Source organism: Delphinapterus leucas, chromosome 18 (assembly GCF_059928025.1).
Source record: "Delphinapterus leucas isolate spDelLeu-1000000601 "Yukka" chromosome 18, BTC_Dleu_Yukka2, whole genome shotgun sequence".
Classification (NCBI taxonomy): Eukaryota; Metazoa; Chordata; class Mammalia; order Artiodactyla; family Monodontidae; genus Delphinapterus; species Delphinapterus leucas.
In genome coordinates this window covers 55,819,411-55,837,452 of record NC_143146.1, presented here as the reverse complement: position 1 = coordinate 55,837,452, position 18,042 = coordinate 55,819,411, and the positions used below count along the sequence as shown (strand labels likewise).

The 18,042-nt window shown below is 40.4% G+C and overlaps 3 pseudogenes; all 3 read left to right on the top strand.

The window, feature by feature from the left end:
* Nucleotides 1–160: 160 nt before the first annotated feature.
* Nucleotides 161–999, top strand: LOC149746858 (dynein light chain 1, cytoplasmic pseudogene; annotated as a pseudogene).
* A 1,904-nt stretch (nucleotides 1,000–2,903) lies between these two features.
* On the top strand, nucleotides 2,904–4,064 carry LOC111175091 (adenylyltransferase and sulfurtransferase MOCS3-like; annotated as a pseudogene).
* Nucleotides 4,065–14,411: 10,347 nt separating this feature from the next.
* LOC149746857 (spliceosome-associated protein CWC15 homolog pseudogene) lies at nucleotides 14,412–16,366 on the top strand (annotated as a pseudogene).
* The last annotated feature ends 1,676 nt before the right edge of the window (nucleotides 16,367–18,042 follow it).

Below are 18,042 nucleotides of genomic sequence, written 5' to 3'. Positions count from 1 at the left end.
GCAGAACAGGCCTTCAGATAAATATTTTTCAGAAGACTTTATGAACCAGAAGTGAGTTCTCACCAGACATCACGCCTGCTGGCATCTTGACCTTGGACTTTCCAGCCTCCAGAACAGTGAGAAATAAATATTTGTTGTTTAAAATACCCCATCTGGGGGCTTCCCTGGTGGCGCAGTGGTTGAGAGTCCGCCTGCCGATGCAGGGGACACGGGTTTGTGCCCCGGTCCGGGAAGATCCCACATGCCGCGGAGCGGCTGCGCACGCCCGTGAGCCATGGCTGCTGAGCCTGCGCGTCCGGAACCTGTGCTCCGCAACGGGAGAGGCAACAACAGTGAGAGGCCCGCGTACCGCAAAAATAAATAAATAAAATAAAATACCCCATCTGGCTGCTGCTCCCAATGGGTCTGAGCCTCGCCAGCTCCTCTCCCAGGAGACCATTGCAATCGGGCAGCCCCTGCTTATTGGTAACCATGTGTGACCAAAAGGCCGTGATCAAAAATGCCAATATATCAGAGGAGATGCAACAGGACTTGGTGGAGTGTGCTACTCAGGCACTGGAGAAGTATAATATAGAGAAGGACATTGCGGCCCATATCAAGAAGGAGTCTGAGAAGAAGTACAACCCCACCTGGCACTGCATCATGGGGAGGAACTTCGTAGTTATGTGACACATGGAACCAAAGACTTCATCTACTTCTACCTGGGAAATAGGCCATTCTCCTGTTCAAATCTGGTTAAAAGCATGGACTGTGCCACATACCCTGTGATCCATCACAAGAACTGCAGCCTAAATTCCAAATACCAGAGACTGAAATCTTCAGCCTTGCCTAAGGGAACTCCTCGATCTTTATAGTGTTGTTTTGTACAGGGCATTCTCTGTACTCGTTTGTTGTGGTTATAAAGCAATTAGCCAAACAGCTTACATTTGTATTTATTTTCTATTCCATACCTCTCTGCCCCATGTTTTTTTCTCTTCAAAATCCATTCCTTTAAAGAAATAAATCTGTTGGAGAAGTGTGCGTTAATTATGATTTGTCCAAATAATCTATAATAATAATAATCTAGGGTTGAAGATGGCCTATTATTTGATCTTGGGTAGGTTGCTGGGGGCGGTTCCTTGAAGTTTCTGTGGGATATAATAGACTAGCCTATTGAATACTCTTGAGTCTCATTCTTGCCCATCCTGCTACTGTTGTGCATGGAAGAATACTACTTAGAAGTGCATGTTGAGAAATGCATGGCAGAGAAACTATTGGATTAACTCTTACTCCTACTCTGATAAACACTTTCCTTAAGTGCTCATTTTGTTAAAAGATACTGGTTTAGGGGCTTCCCTGGTGGCGCAGTGGTTGAGAGTCCGCCTGCTGATGCAGGGGACATGGGTTCGTGCCCCGGTCCGGGAAGATCCCACATGCCGCAGAGTGGCTGGGCCCGTGAGCCATGGCCGCTGAGCCTGCGCGTCTGGAGCCTGTGCTCCGCAACGGGAGAGGCCACAACAGTGAGAGGCCCGCGTATGGCAAAAAAGAAAAAAGAAAAAGAAAAAAAAATCTACAAACAATAAATGCTGGAGAGGGTGTGGAGAAAAGGGAACCCTCCTACACTGTTGGTGGGAATGTAAATTGATACAGCCACTATGGAGAACAGTACAGAGGTTCCTTAAAAAACTAAAAATAGAATTACCATATGACCCAGCAGTCCCACTACTGGGCATATACCCGGAGAAAACCACGGTTCAAAAGGATACATGCACCCCAATGCTCATTGCAGCACTGCTTACGACAGCCAAGAAATGGAAGCAATGTAAATATCTATCAGCAGATGAAAGGATAAAGAAGATGTGGTACATATATACAATGGAATATTACTCAAACATTAAAAAGAAAGAAATAATGCCATTTGCAGCAACAATGGATGGACCTGGAGATTATCATACTGAGTGAAGTAAGTCAGACAAGAAAAGACAAATACCATATGATATTGCTTTTATGAGAAATCTTAAAAAATACAAAAGCTAAATAACTAAGATCCTCTTAATTGCTTTTGGCTGTGATCTAACTAACAGAACGCCAGTCTTGTTTGTGGCAGCAGTGGGCCCAGGTGAAAATGATCAATTCCCTGAACACTCTTGTATCTAAGAGTCAACATAGTTCTGGCCAATGAGATATAAGAAGTCTACTGAATGGGACTTCTGAGACGAATACCTTGTGTAAGTTTGTGATAAGAAGATTGTAAACTTGAAAGAAAAATCCCATATGGAAAAGTTGTTTTTATGGTGAACTTATTCTATGAGCCCAATTTCTTGCATCTTCTCATACCTAGAAAAGCACTAAAATCATTACGGACATATGCAGACATCTGCATCTCGCCACTAGCAGCAGCCTTCTGCCAAAACGTGTGCTTGATTGCACTGTATCCCCTAAAATCACATATATACTGACTTCTCCCCTTACCTCTTTGGAGCAGGTCCTCAGAACTATCTGATAGGCTGTCTCCCAAGCTACAGTACTCATTTTGCCCCAAATAAAACTTAACTCACAATTCTCACATTGTGCACTTTTTTTTAGTCAACATATTTAAGGAATAAATTACATCAGACTGACATTCTGTAGAGTATTAAAAGAGGGACTATTTCCCAGCTCACTCAATGAGGAAAGCACAAAACTTGCCAAGGATATTAAATAAAGGAAAATTAGAGGTCCATCTCTCACATTTACATATATTCAAACTTTTTACGCAAAATTTTAGCAAACCAAATCTAATAACATACAGAAAGGATAACACATCATGACCGATTTGGGTTTAAGAAAGAAAAAAAAGCAAGTTTGATTAAACATTCAAAAATCAACGTATTGACCATTTCCAAAACAGGCAGTCATGGCTGCCAGGGAGGAAGTACTCACGTTGCAGGCTGAAGCGTAAGGAGGGGCTGAATTTCCTAAAGCACAAGCTGGTGGAGGCTCTTTGGGCTGAGCAGGAGCTGGAGCTGGAGCTGGAGCTGCAGCAGGAGCGGGACCCGGAGCCTGCGCCAGACCCTGCGCTGCCGCCTGCAGCCAGAGTGAGAATATCTGCTTCTGGTGTTGCGGCTGCCCCGGAACATCTCCGAATTGAGACTCTGCACTCGGCCAGCAGCTAGTGCTGCCTGTGCTGAGCATGCGCGGACGGATGGGTTTGGGAGTGCAACGTGCGTTGTGAGCAATGATGCGCTGAGCTACCCATAGCACCTGGCAACTAATGGCGTGGCGTTCGTCGGCTTAAGCGACTGCCTCTTGTTTGGAGATGAGCAACTTGGCCCGCTGAGGGCTGCACCACGAGGCCTTTTCTGCAGCCACCTCTCCTCGGCCTCGAGAGCGTGCCCTACTCCAGGCCCTTATGCCCCACTGCTCGGATAACGTGCTCACTCGCCACCTGGTTAATGATACATCATGCTCGCCAGCCGGCCTCTCGTGTTGGCCAGTGCCCTTGCTTACAGGCCCAAATCCCAGCCTTTTACTATGACGACAGCTATCCCTGCATCTTCCCTCAACTGCCTCTGACCGAGACAGTAACCAAATGCGTGCATGGCAGGATGCTCAGTGTCTGGTGTTGTAACCATAATCCGGATGCTGGGCTGCCTGCAGATGCTACAAGTGCTGAGGATCACTGCTGTCTGGGCCCTCTCAAGTGGCAGCCTGCTGCTCCGGGATGCCTTCAGAAGCATTTCCACAGAATTCAGCAGCTGAGCAACAGGGCCAACTGTGCAGCTGGCGAGGAGCAGTCCACTATGGCTAATCTGCAGAACTACGAATCAAGCCTCCTGTGGCTCCAGAACTACCAGAAAGTACTGCTCGCTGCAGTTGCTGAGCCCAGAGGAGCAGGCTTCTGTCACCGACTCTAAATGACTTCGGGATTCTGGGGCACCCCACCTGTTGCTGAACTTCAAAGTATGTGTTGTTTGCCTCTTGCTCTACACATCCCTTTGAAACGTTTGTAATCGAGGGATGCAGAAGAGCTGGAAAATCCTAGAAGTAATCCAGGAAGGGATTCGCACGGGAGTGGCCCCTCTCTCTCCATTTATGTGACTTGAAAACTGGGCAGTGACTCGCAGAGATCCATGAAATATCCCGCAGAAGGTTGATGATGCTGACTCCCAATTACCTAACTACCGATCTATCAGAAGAATGTCCACGAGCTAATCATGCTCTCTTTGAACATTACTATAAAATTTCTCACTACCCCCTCCAGGCTGGGACACAGAGTTTTGAAGGCAAAAGCCTGCTGTGGCCCACCTTGCCTGGCAAAGAATAAAGCTATTCTTTTCTACTTCGCCCAAAATTCTGTCTCTGAGAATTCATTCAGTGTCAGGGTACAGAGGCCGGATTTGGTTTCATTCCCTTCCTGTTTTGAAGATATAACAGAACTCTTATTACTACTTCTCCCAGAAAGTTATCTGAATACGTGACAGAGCTGGAGGGGAGAATAAAAAAAACAACAATGTATTTTACCACATTAACATTTTAAAAGACAAAATATGATCATCTAAACAGATGCAGAAATGTAACATCCTTTCATAAAAAATAAGTCTATATGTTAACAAAGAATAGAAGGGAATTTTTTTATGTATTAAAGACTATCTATCCAGGAGGAGGAGCTTCAAGAGGGCGGAAGAGTAAGATGCGGAGATCACCTTCCTCCCCACAGATACATCCCAAGTACATCTACACGTAGAACAGCTCCTACAGAACACCTACTGAAGGCTGGCATTAGACCTCAGACCTCCCAAAATGCAAGAAACTCCCCACGTACCTGGGTACAGCAAAAGAAAAAAGAATAAACAGAGACAAAGAATAGGGACGGGACCTGCACCAGTGGGAGGGAGCTGTGAAGGACGAAAGGTTTCCACACACTAGGAAGCCCCTTCGCGGGCGGAGATTGTGGGTGGCGGAGGGGGGAGCTTCAGAGCCACGGAGGAAAGCACAGCAACAGGGGTGCAGAGGGCAATGCAGGGAGATTCCCGCACAGAGGATCAGTGCCGACCAGCACCCAGCAGCCCGAGAGGCTTGTCTGCTGACCTGCCGGGACGGGCGGGGCTGGGAGCTGAGGCTCGGGCTTCGGTCAGAGCGCAGGGAGAGGACTGGCGGCATGAACACAGCCTGAAGGGGCTAGTGCACCACGGCTAGCCGGGAGGGAGTCCGGGAAAAAGTCTGGACCTGCCGAAGAGGCAAGAGACTTTTTCTTCCCTCTTTGTTTCCTGGTGCGCGAGGAGAGGGGATTAAGGGCGCTGCTTAAAGGAGCTCCATAGACGGGCGCGAGCCGCGGCTAAAAGCGCGGACCCCAGAGACGGGAATGGGACGCTAAGGCTGCTGCTGCCGCCACCAAGAAGCCTGTGTGCGAGCACAGGTCACTGTTCACACCTCCCTTCCGGGAGCCTGTGCACCCGCCACTGCCAGGGTCCCGTGATCCAGGGACAACTTCCCCGGAAGAACGCACGGCGCGCCTCAGGCTGGTGCAACGTCATGCTGGCCTCTGCCGCCGCAGGCTCGCCCCGCATCCGTACCTCTCCCTCCCCGCAGCTTGAGTGAGCCAGAGCCCCCGAATCAGCGGCTCCTTTAACCCTGTCCTGTATGAGCGAAGAACAGATGCCCTCAGGTGACCTACAAGCAGAGGCGGGATCAAATCCAAAGCTGAGCCCCAGGAGCTGTGCGAACAAAGAAGAGAAAGGGAAATCTCTCCCAGCAGCCTCAGAAGCAGCGGATTAAAGCTCCACAATCAACTGGATGTACCTGCATCCGTGGAATACATGACTAGACAACAAACCATCCCAAAATTGAGGACGTGGACTTTGGGAGCAATGAGATATATATATATATATATATATATATATATATATATATATATATTTTTTTTTTTTTTTCCTTTTTCTCTTTTTGTGAGTGTGTATGTGTATGCTTCTGTGTGTGATTTTGTCTGTATAGCTTTGCTTTTACCATTTGTCCTAGGGTTCTGTCTGTCCGGGTTTTTTTGTTTGCTTTTGTTTTTTTTTATTATAGTTTTCAGCTCTTGTTATCATTGGTGGATTTGTTTCTTGGTTTGGTTGTTCTTTTTTTCTTTTTATAATTACTTAAAAATTTTTAAATAATTATTTTTTGTTTTTTATTTTAATAACTTTTACTTTAGTTTATCTCTTCCTTCCTTCCTTCCTTCCTTCCTACCCTCCTTCCTTCCTTGCTTCCTTTTATTCTGAGCTGTGTAGATGACAGGCTTCTGGTGCTCGAACCAGGCGTCAGGGCTGTGCCTCTGAGGTGGGAGAGCCAAGTTCAGGACATTGGTCCACCACAGACCTCCCAGCTCCACGTAGTATCAAATGGCGAAAATCTCCCAGAGATCTCTATCTCAACGCCAAGACCTAGCTTCACTCAACGACCAGCAAGCTACAGTGCTGGACACCCTATGCCAAACAACTAGCAAAACAGGAACACAACTCCATCCATTAGCAGAGAGGCTGCCTAAAATCATAATAAGGCCACAGACACCCCAAAACACACCACCAGACGTGGACCTGCCCACCAGAAAGACAAGATCCAGCCTCATCCACCAGAACACAGGCACTAGTCCCCTCCACCAGGAAGCCTACACAACCCACTATAGTCACATTTTAATAAAAGTTCTAGTCAGCACAATGAAGGCAGAAAAAGAAATAAGTATATACGTGTTGGAGAGGAAGAAGTAATAAAACAACATTTTCCTCTTTTTTTTTCTTTTTTGCAGAAAGCAAGATTGTATATGTAGAAAGTTCAAAGTACAATTACAAGCTATTAAAATTTAAAATCATATTTATAAGGTTACAGCTTTCATGGGGTAAATATACCAATTGTGATGGTTAATATTCTGTGCCAACTTGACTGGGATAAGGGATGCCAAGATAGCTGGTAAAGCATTATTTCAGGGTATGTCTGTGAAGGTATTTCTGAAAGAGATTAGCATTTGAATCAGTAGACTGCTTAAAGATCTCCATTACTCACATGGGTGACCATCCATTCCTTTGAGAGCCTGAACACAACAAAAAGGCAGAAAAGGGGCAGATTTGCTCTGTTTGAGCTGAGACTTCCATCTTCTGCCCTTCAGTGCTCCTGGCTTTCAGGCTTTCGAACTCACACTGGAAGTTATGCCATCAGAGCCCAATTCTCAGGCCTTCAGACTCAGAGTGAATTATGCCACTAGCATTCCTGGTTCTCCAGCTTGGAAACAGCAAATCAAAGGACTTCTTGGCCTCCATACAGCAAGAGCCAATTCCTAAACTATATCTCCTCATACATACTTATATATATCCTATTGGTTCTCTTCATCTGAACAACCCTATTACGCCAATTAATCATACTTCTTTATACCAGAAAAAAATGAAAAAGTTTTAAGATATTTCATTTGCAATAACATCCAAATGCATAAAATACCTGTGAAAAAAATCAAACAAAAAATCATATGCAAGACTTCTACATAGAAAACTATAAACTATTACTGAGGAAATTAAAAAATATCTAAGTAGGTATATGTACATACATTGAGAAACTCAACATTGTCAAGATATCAATTTCCCTAAACTGATTTATTAATTCAATGCACTCCAAAAGAAAATAGCAACATGTTTTACTGTTTTCATTGTGGAAATTGACAAGGTGATTCTAAATGTTATATGGAAATACAAAAGATAAAAATCAGTATAATTTTTTTAATAAATTTATTTTATTTATTTATTTATGGCTGTGTTGGGTCTTCATTGCTGTGCTCGGGCTTTTCTCTGGATGCGGCTAGTGGAGGCTACTCTTTGTTGCAGTGCACAGGCTTCTCACTGTGGTGGCTTCTCTTCCTGCAGAGCATTGGCTCTAGGCACGTGACCTTCAGTAGTTGTGGCGCATGGGCTTAGCTGCTCCACGGAATGTGGGACCTTCCTGGACCAGGGATTGAACCTGTGTCCCCTGCACTGGCAGGCAGATTCTTAACCACTGCACCACCAGTGAAGCCCAAAAATCAGTATAATTTTGAAGCGCAAAAATATTAGAGTGCCAACTCAACTGGACATCAAATTTTGAAAATTAAGAGAGTATGATATTGGAGCTACGATAGACAAATGAAGCAATGGAATAGAATGGAGAGTCTAAAGATACACCTACACAATACACCAGAGGGCAGACAGAAGAAGCAAGAAGAACTACAATCCTGCAGCCTGTGGAACGAAAACCACTTTCAAAGAAAGACAGACAAGATGAAAAGGCAGAGGACTATGTACCAGATGAATGAACAAGATAAAACCCCAGAAAAACAACTAAATGAAGTGGAGATAGGCAACCTTCCAGAAAAGAATTAACAATAATGATAGTGAAGATGATCCAGGTCCTCGGAAAAAGAATGGAGGCAAAAACCGAGAAGATGCGAAAAATGTTTAACAAAGATCTAGAAGAATTAAAGAACAAACAAACAGAGATGAACAATACAATAACTGAAATGAAAAATACACTAGAAGGAATCAATGGCAGAATAACTGAGGCAGAAGAACAGATAAATGACCTGGAAAACAGAATAATGGAATTCACTGCTGCAGAAAAGAATAAAGAAAAAAGAATGAAAAGAAATGAAAACAACCTAAGCGACCTCTGGGACAACATTAAACACACCAGTATTATAGAGGTCCCAGAAGGAGAAGAGAAAGAGAAAGACCGAAGAATATATTTGAGGACATTATAGTTGAAAACTTCCCTAACATGGGAAAGGAAATAGGCACCCAAGTCCAGGAAGTGCAAAGAGTCCCAGGTAGGATAAACCCAAGGAGAAACATGCCAAGACACATGGTAATCAAATTGACAACAATTAAAGACAAAGAAAAATTGTTAAAAGTAACAAGGGAAAATGACAAATACAAGGGGACTTGCATAAGGTTAACAGCTGATTTCTCAGCAGAAACTCTACAAACCAGAAGGGAGAGGCTCGTTATATCTAAAGTGATGAAAGGGAAGAACCTACAACCAAGATTACTCTACCTGGCAGGGATGTCATTCACATTTGACGGAGAAATCAAAAGCTTTACAGACAAGCAAAAGCTAAGAGAGTGCAGCATCACCAAACCAGCTCTACAACAAATGCTAAAGCAATTTCTCTAAGTGGGAAACACAAGAGAAGAAAAGGACCTACAAAAACAAACCCAAAACAACTACGAAAATGGTAACAGGAACATACATATCAATAATTACCTTAAGTGTGAATGGATTAAATGCTCCAACCAAAAGACACAGGCTTGCTGAATGGATACAAAAACAACACCCACATATATGTTGTCTACAAGAGACCTCACTTCAGACCTAGGGACACATACAGACTGAAAGTTAGGGGATGGAAAAAGATATTCCATGCCAATGGAAATCAAAAGAAAGCTGGAGTAGTAATATTCATATCAGAAAAAATAGACTTAAAATAAAGAATGTAACAAGAGACAAGGAAGGACACTACATAATGATCAAGGGATCGATCCAAGAAGAAGATATAACAATGATAAATATATATGCACCCAACGTAGGAGGACCTCAACATAAGGCAAATGCTAACAGCTATAAAAGAGGAAATCGACAGTTACACAATAATAGTAGAGGACTTTAACACCTCACTTACACCAATGGACAGAAAGAAAATTAATAAGGAAACACAAGCTTTAAATGACACAATAGGCCAGATAGATTTAATTGATATTTATAGGACGTTCCATCCAAAAACAGCAGATTACACTTACTTCTCAAGTGCACACAGAACATTCTCCAGGATCGATCACATCTTGGGTCATAAATCAAGCCTCAGTAAATTTAACAAAATTGAAATCATATCAAGAATCTTTTCCGACCACAAAGCTATGAGATTAGAAATCAATTACAGGGGAAAAAACGTAAAATACACAAACACATGGAGGTTAAACAATACGTTACTAAATAACCAAGAGATCACTGAAGAAATCAAAGAGGAAATCAACAAATACCTAGAGACAAATGACAATGAAAACACGACGATCCAAAAACCTATGGGAGGCAGCAAAAGCAGTTCTAAATGGGAAGTTTATAGCAATACAATCCTACTTCAAGAAACAAGAAAAATATCAAATAAACAATCTAACCTTACACCTAAAGATACTAGAGAAAGAAGAATAAACAAAACGCAAAGTTAGCAGAAGGAAAGAAATCATAAAGATCAGACCAGAAATAAATGAAATAGAAACAAAGAAAACAATAGCAAAGATCAATAAAACTAAAAGCTGGTTCTTTGAGAAGATAAAAAAAATTGATAAACCGTTAACCAGGCTCATCAAGAAAAAGAGGGACAGGACTCAAATTAATAAAATTGGAAATGCAAAAGGAGAAGTTACAATGGACACTGCAAAAATGCACAGCGTTTTCAGAGACTACTACAAGCAACTCTATGCCAATAAAATGGACAACCTGGAAGAAATGGACAAATTCTTAGAAGAGCAAGACAAGGACGTCCACTCTCGTCACAATTATTCAACATAGTTTTGGAAGTCCTAGCCACAGCAATCAGAGAAGTAAAAGAAATAAAAGGAATACAAATTGGAAAGAAGAAGTAAAACTCTCACTGTTTGCAGATGACGTGATACTATACATAGAGAATCCTAAAGATGCCACCAGAAAACTACTAGAGCTAATCAATGAATTTGGTAAAGTTGCAGGATACAAAATTAATGCACAGAAATCTCTTGGATTCCTATACACTAACAATGAAAGAACAGAAAGAGAAATTAAGGAAACAATCCCATTCACCACTGCAACAAAAAGAATAACATACCTAGGAATAAACCTACCTAAGGAGGTAAAAGAACTGTACTCAGAAAACTATAAGACACTGATGAAAGAAATCAAAGATGACACAAACAGATAGAGAGATATACCATGTTCTTGGATTCGAAAAATCAATATTGTGAAAATGACTATACTACCCAAAGCAATCTACAGATTCAACACAATCCCTATCGAATTACCAATGGCATTTTTTACAGAACTAGAACAAAAAACCTTAAAATTTGTATGGAGACACAAAAGATCCCGAATAGCCAAAGCAATCTTGAGGGAAAAGAACAGAGCTGGAGGAATCAGACTCCCTGACTTCAGACTATACTACAAAGCTACAGTAATCAAGACAATATGGTACTGGCACAAAAACAGAAACATAGATCAATGGAACAGGACAGAAAACCCAGAGATAAACCCACGCACCTTGGTCAACTAATCTATGACAAAGGAGGCAAGGATATACAATGGAGAAAAGACAGTCTCTTCAGTAAGCAATGCTGGGAAAACTGGACAGCTACATGTAAAAGAATGAAATTAGAACATTCCCTAACACCATATACAAAAATAAACTCAGAATGTATTAAAGACCTAAATGTAAGGCTGGACACTATAAAACTCATAGAGGAAAACATAGGCAGAACACTCTTTGACATAAATCACAGCAAGATCTTCTTTGACCACCTCCTAGAGTAATGGAAATAAAAACAAAAATAAACAAATGGGACCTAATGAAACTTAAACCTTTTGCACAGCAAAGTAAACTATAAACAAGATGAAAAGACAACCGTCAGGACCTCCCTGGTGGCACAGTGGTTAAGAATCCACCTGCCAATGCAGGGGACACAGGTTCGAGCCCTGGTCCAGGAAGATCCCACATTCCGTGGAGCAACTATGCCCGTGCACTGCAACTACTGAGCCCGCATGCCTAGAGCCCATGCTCTGCAACAAGAGAAGCTACCACAATGAGAAGCCCACACACCGCAACGAAGAGTAGCCCCACCTGTGACAAACAGAGAAAGCCCACATGTAGCAATGATGACCCAATGCAGCCAAAAATATAAATAAATAAAATATAAAAATTAAAAAAAAAGACAACTCTCAGAATGGGAGAAAATATTTGCAAACTAATCAATGGACAAAGGATTAATCTCCAAAATATATAAACAGCTCATGCAGCTCAATATTCAAAAAACAAACAACCCAATCCAAAAATGGGCAGAAGACCTAAATAGTCATTTCTCCAAGGAGACATACAGATGGCCAAGAGGCATATGAAAAGCTTCTCAACATCACAAATTATTAGAGAAATGCAAATCAAAACTCCAATAAGGTTATCACCTCACACTGGTTAGAATGGGAATCAGAAAATCTACAAACAACAAATGCTGGAGAGGATGTGGAGAAAAGGGAACCCTCTTGCACTGTTGGTGGGAATATAAATTGATATAGCCACTATGGAGAACAGTATGGAGGTTCCTTAAAAAACTAAAAATAGAATTACCATATGACCCAGCAATCCCACTACTGGGCATATACCCTGAGAAAACCATAATTCAAAAAGACACATGCACCCCAATGTTCATTGCAGCACTATTTACAATAGCCAGGTCATGGAAGCAACCTAAATGCCCATGAACAGTAATATTCCATATATATAATGAAATATTACTCAGCCATAAAAAGGAATGGAATTGGGTCATTTGTAGAGATGTGGATGGACCTAGAGACTGTCATACAGAGTAAAGTAAGTCAGAAAGAGAAAAACAAATATCTTATATTAATGCATATATGTAGAATCTAGAAAAATGGTACAGATGAACCAGTTTGCAAGGCAGAAACAGAGACACAGATGTAGAGAACAAACATATGGACACACCAAGCAGGGGAAGGGGGTGGTAGTGTGTGGGATGAATTGGGAGATTGGGATTGACATATATGCACTAATATGTATAACATAGATAACTAATAAGAACCTGCTGTATAAAAAATAAATTTTAAAATGTTCTGCATCAGAATAAAAAAGTAAAATTGTATGATCATATCAGTAGCTGTAGGAAAAAAAAAAGATAGACCTACACATAGAAAGATACTCATCTATGATAACTACTCATTTGTATTCTTAGTTAGCAAAGGATTTCTTGTTTTCTGGGGGGGTTTTTTTGTTTCGTTGCTTTGTTTTTTTCATGAGAGGATGTTGAATTTCTGCAACTGTTGAGATAATCATATTTTCTTTAACTCTTGAATGTGGGAAAATAAATCAACATCAATTTTTGTAGGTTAGTACCTTTCTTTACTGTTCTAAGAATATTTTTATACTCCAAAATCATGTAGAACTCATCCAAAGGTAACTTTATCATGTCATCTTTAAGATATAGATTTATAATCCATAGGGAATTATTTTTTGTATGGGGGGTGACTAGAAGTCAAGTTTTATTTTCTACATGTATAGCCTACTTCCCCAGCACCATTTAGCTAACTGAGCAGAAACTTAAGTGGCCACACATAGCAAAAAATATAGACTTCACTACATTAGTTCAGACAAGTCATGAAACAAATGCACAAACAATAACAAATAGCAACAAGAACAGACTAAACTAGTGTACTGGTAATAAATTCTCTCAATTTTTAATAGGCTATGAAAGTCCTTTATTGCTTCTTCACTTTTGAAGAATAATTTCCAGTGTACAAAATACTAGATTGTAGGGGTTTTTTCTCTCAACACTTTATTTCACTCCACTCACTTCTTGCTCACATGGTTTCTGAGAAGAAGTCAGATGTAATTCTTATCTTAGTTCCTTTATAGGTAAGATATTTTTTCCCTCTGGTTTCCTTCATGATTTTTTCTTTATCTCTGATTTTCTATAATTTGAAAATACTATGCCTTGTAAGTCACTATTTACTCTACTATAAAAGTTAAAAGGTGAAACTATTTAAAATAACTATTACTAGAATAATAGATATACAATTTTAAAATATGTAAATTAACAATGCAAAATGTGGGGTGAGAAGTAAAATTATGTTTTTTGTATGTAACTGAAGTTATAAGCTTAAAATAGGCTCTTATAACATCTTAAATACAAGCTATTTTATATAAACTTCATAGTTATGACATAGAAAAAATCTTTAATAGACACCCAAAGATGAAGAGAAAGGAATCAATTCACACGACTACAAAATATATATATATTTTGTGTGCGTGAACACATACTGAAAACAACAAAAATGGTGATAATAAATCCTTACCTATCAATAATTACTTTAAATGTAATATACTAAATCACCAACCTAAAGACATAGAGTGGCTCAAGGGATAAAAAACTTCCCAACAAAGAAGAGCCTACAACCAGATGGCTTGACTGATGAGTTCCACCAAACATTTAAAGAAGAATTAACACCAAACCTTCTCAAACTCTTCCAAAAACTTGAAGAAGAGACAACACTTCCAAACTCATAACCTTGTATACAGAAAATTCTAAAGAATTCACACACAAAAATATATATATATTTTAGAGCTAATAAACCATTTCAGCACGATAGTAGGATAAAAAATAAACAAAAGTTAGTTGTATTTCTATACACTATCAATGAACAATCTAAAAACGAAATTGAGAAAATAATTCCACTTACAAGAGTATCAAAAAGAATGAAATACTAAGGTTTAAATTTAGCAAAACAAGTACAAGGCTTATACACTGAAAACTACAAAACATCATTGAAAGAAACTAAAGGAGACCAAATTAAACAGAAAGACACCCCGTGTGAGCAGATTGGAAGATTTAATATTGTTCTGGTGGCAATACTCCCCAAAGTGATGTACAGATTCATGCCATCCTTATCACAAATCCAGATGGCTTTTTTTTTTTGCAGAAATTGACAAGCTGATCCTAACGTTCATATAGAAATTCAAGGAACTCAGAATAGCCAAAATCTTGAAAAATTTGGAGGACTCACACTTCCAAATTTCAACACTTACTACAAAGTCAAAACAGTATAGTAGTGGTATAAACATAGATGTGTAAATCAATGGAATAGAATTGAAAGTCTAGAAATACATTCACGCATTTATGCTCAATTGATTTTTGACAAGGGTGCCATGACCATTCAAGGGAGGAAAAAAACAGTCTTCAAGAAATGGTGCCGGGACAATTGAATATACACATGCAAAGAATGGAGTTGGACCTCTACCTTGCACCATATTTTTGCTCAAAATAAATTTACCCAAAATAGATCAAAGACCTCAATGTAAGAAAAAAAACTTAGGTTAAATCTTCATGGCCTTGGACTAGGCAATAATCTCCTAGATATGACACCTATAGCCCAAGCAACCAACAAGAAAATACATTGGATTTTATCAAAATTAAAAATTTTGTGCATCAAAAGATACTATCAAGAAATTACAGAGTCATAATGGTGTCTGTATAACCTCCAGAGACTGGTGCATTGGACCTCAGCCACCCATAAAAGATGACAGCAGCAGCTAGGCCAACTTTTGAACCTGCAATAGGTAGGAGAGGAAAAGGAGAAGGTGATTTGAGCCAACTCTCAAAGCAATATTCAAGTAGAAACCTACCCTCTCATACAGATAAAATATAGACAAACCACTCAGGATGTCCCTGAAGAGGTTAGGAACCATGACTTCAGGAGAGAGTTGGAAGAGAGAGAAAAAAAATAAGAGATATTCCAACCGAGAACATACAACCTCCTCTTCAGCGTCAAAGAAGCCTTGATTAGACCAGATTCCCACTGCCATCCTTGATGCAGCTGATCTTCTAACAGATAAGATGAAGATGAAGACTTTGATAGAGTGATGATGATGGTACTGTAGCTCTTGAAGAACTTGAAAAGATTAACAAAGAAAGAGCTGAAGAGCAGGCCAGGAAAGAACAAGAACAAAAGGGTGAAGAAAAAAGGATTCGTATGAAAAACATTCTGAATTGAAATCCTCTCCTTAATCTCACTGGTCCATCCCAGCCTCAGGCCAACTTCAAAGTTGAAAGAAGGTGGGATGATGACTTTGTTTTCAAAGACTGTGCAAAAGGTGTGGATGATCAGAAGAAAAAGATTTGTGAATGATACGCTGCAATCTGAATTTCACAAAAAGTTCATGGAGAAATATATTAAATAGTACAGTTTTTGCGCTTAATTAAAGACTGTAAAATGTAAACACTCTGACTTTACTGTGGTTAGTTTTTTTCTCTTTCCCCCCTTCTAAATTGTGTATAGGTTTCCCTAATTTTAAGTTCCAAAATATCTTTTCCTTTATTGATACCTTATTTGATAAGGACTTGGGAATTGGTTTAACCCAGTTTTCATCTCTGAATATTTCCAGTCATATATTTTCTTTTTAATATGGGAAACGGAATCTGCTTGTAATGTGTTTCTAATAATCTAAAAAAAAAAAACCAGAAGTTACAAAGAGACATCAAAAAATGGGATAGAATATTTGCAAATCATGTGTCTGTTCAGAGTCTAGTATCCAGAATATATAAAGAACCAATATTAGTGAACAATAAAAAGACAAACAACCCAATTTAAAAATGAGACAGGATCTGAATAGACATTTGTCCAAAGAAGATATATAAATGGCCATGAGCAAATGTCTAGGTGTTTCTATTTAGCCCTCTAGAAGTTTATTTTGGCCCATTATTCTAATTTTTTTTTACTTATTTTTAAATTTCTATGATACCGTCAGGTACACAGGTATCCCTTCCAGTCTCCCATCAGTTTCCAATTTGATCAGCAAACTACCAGCGTCCTCATCTAGATCGTTAACAGGCAGAAAGCAGAGCCGTGTCATGTACCACTGCACCCCTTTCTGCAGGTAATCAGCAACAGTTCACTGATTAGTGCTCTTTCAACCTTTTTGTACAAAAACTAGGCAATGATGTTGTAGCAAATTAACCTTCAAATATCAGGGACTCAATACAGCAGAAATTTAATTCTTATTCATGTCTCAGTCCAGCGTAGGGTAGATGACTTTCCTGGGCACTTCATCACTATGCAATTCTCAGGGAACTGGGCTGCCTCCATAGAATGGCTCTAACGTGCACTTGGATAGGGAACAGAGAGTGTAAGCTAAGAACCTCACAGGAGATTTCAGGGGCCAGGTCAGTGGCATGTATCACTTCTGCCCACATCTCATGGGTCACACCAGCCTCAAACTAACTGCTGGGAAATGTAATCTTCCAAAGTGCCCAAGGAGAAGAAGTGGTATTGATGAGCATCTACCCACAACTTCCTCAATTTAATAAAACCTCAATCTTCCGAAGCTGGCACTGGCAGGAGACTTTCCAAGTGGGAAGGGGTGAGAGGACCTTGCAGTCTTACTCTTTTTCCCCTCAGGATTTGCATTCCTTTGGAGCTCTTCCATTTACATCACTACCATCACCATGCAGATATCAGAGGCTGCTGCCGCCATTTAAATGCACCCACCAAAGGGGGACCCACACTTTCCACCAACCTAACAATGTGGAAAAGATGCTATTCCCCAGTGGAGCTGCATGGAACAGGACAGCTTGTTCCTTACACAGCCCAAAGAAACACGGTGATAGCTCCACCAATTCACAAGTTCTCTCTGGGGAGAATTGCTGCCCCCTCTAAGCAACAAAACCTGATATGCTCCTATGTTAACTCTCTCTTGCAGGGGGTCCCACATCTGTTCCAAGCAGAAACACTCTTAGATGTCTTACCCCAAAGAACTGTGAGAATTTTTCCCGATAAATCACCTCCTTTACAAAAAACTGATACCTGTAAGCCTTTCTTTTTCAGGGGAGACCCCAGTCCCAACCCCAGAAGCAGTGTGGTCTCAACTCCATAGTTTAAGCAGGACAAACACAACAGAGTACCTACCACGTATTACACCTAGGGATAGATAATTTTTTTTTTAAACCTTATTTATTTATTTATTTAACATCTTTCAAGACAAGGAACTGACTGAGAACGAACATTCCCTCCTCACCTTTGTCTTGCTGTGAAAGTGTCTCAGACTTTCAAAAATTGGGCCTTTGCTTTAATGCGTTAGTCCATAATAGGCTCCTGTGCTCTTTTTGTTTTTTTTAACATCTTTATTGGAGTATAATTGCTTTACAATGGTATCTTAGTTTCTGCTTTATAACAAAGTGAATCAGCTATAAGTATACATATATCCCGATATCCCCTCTCCCTTGGGTCTCCATCACACCCTCCCTATCCCACTCCTCTAAGTGGTCACAAAGCACCGAGCTG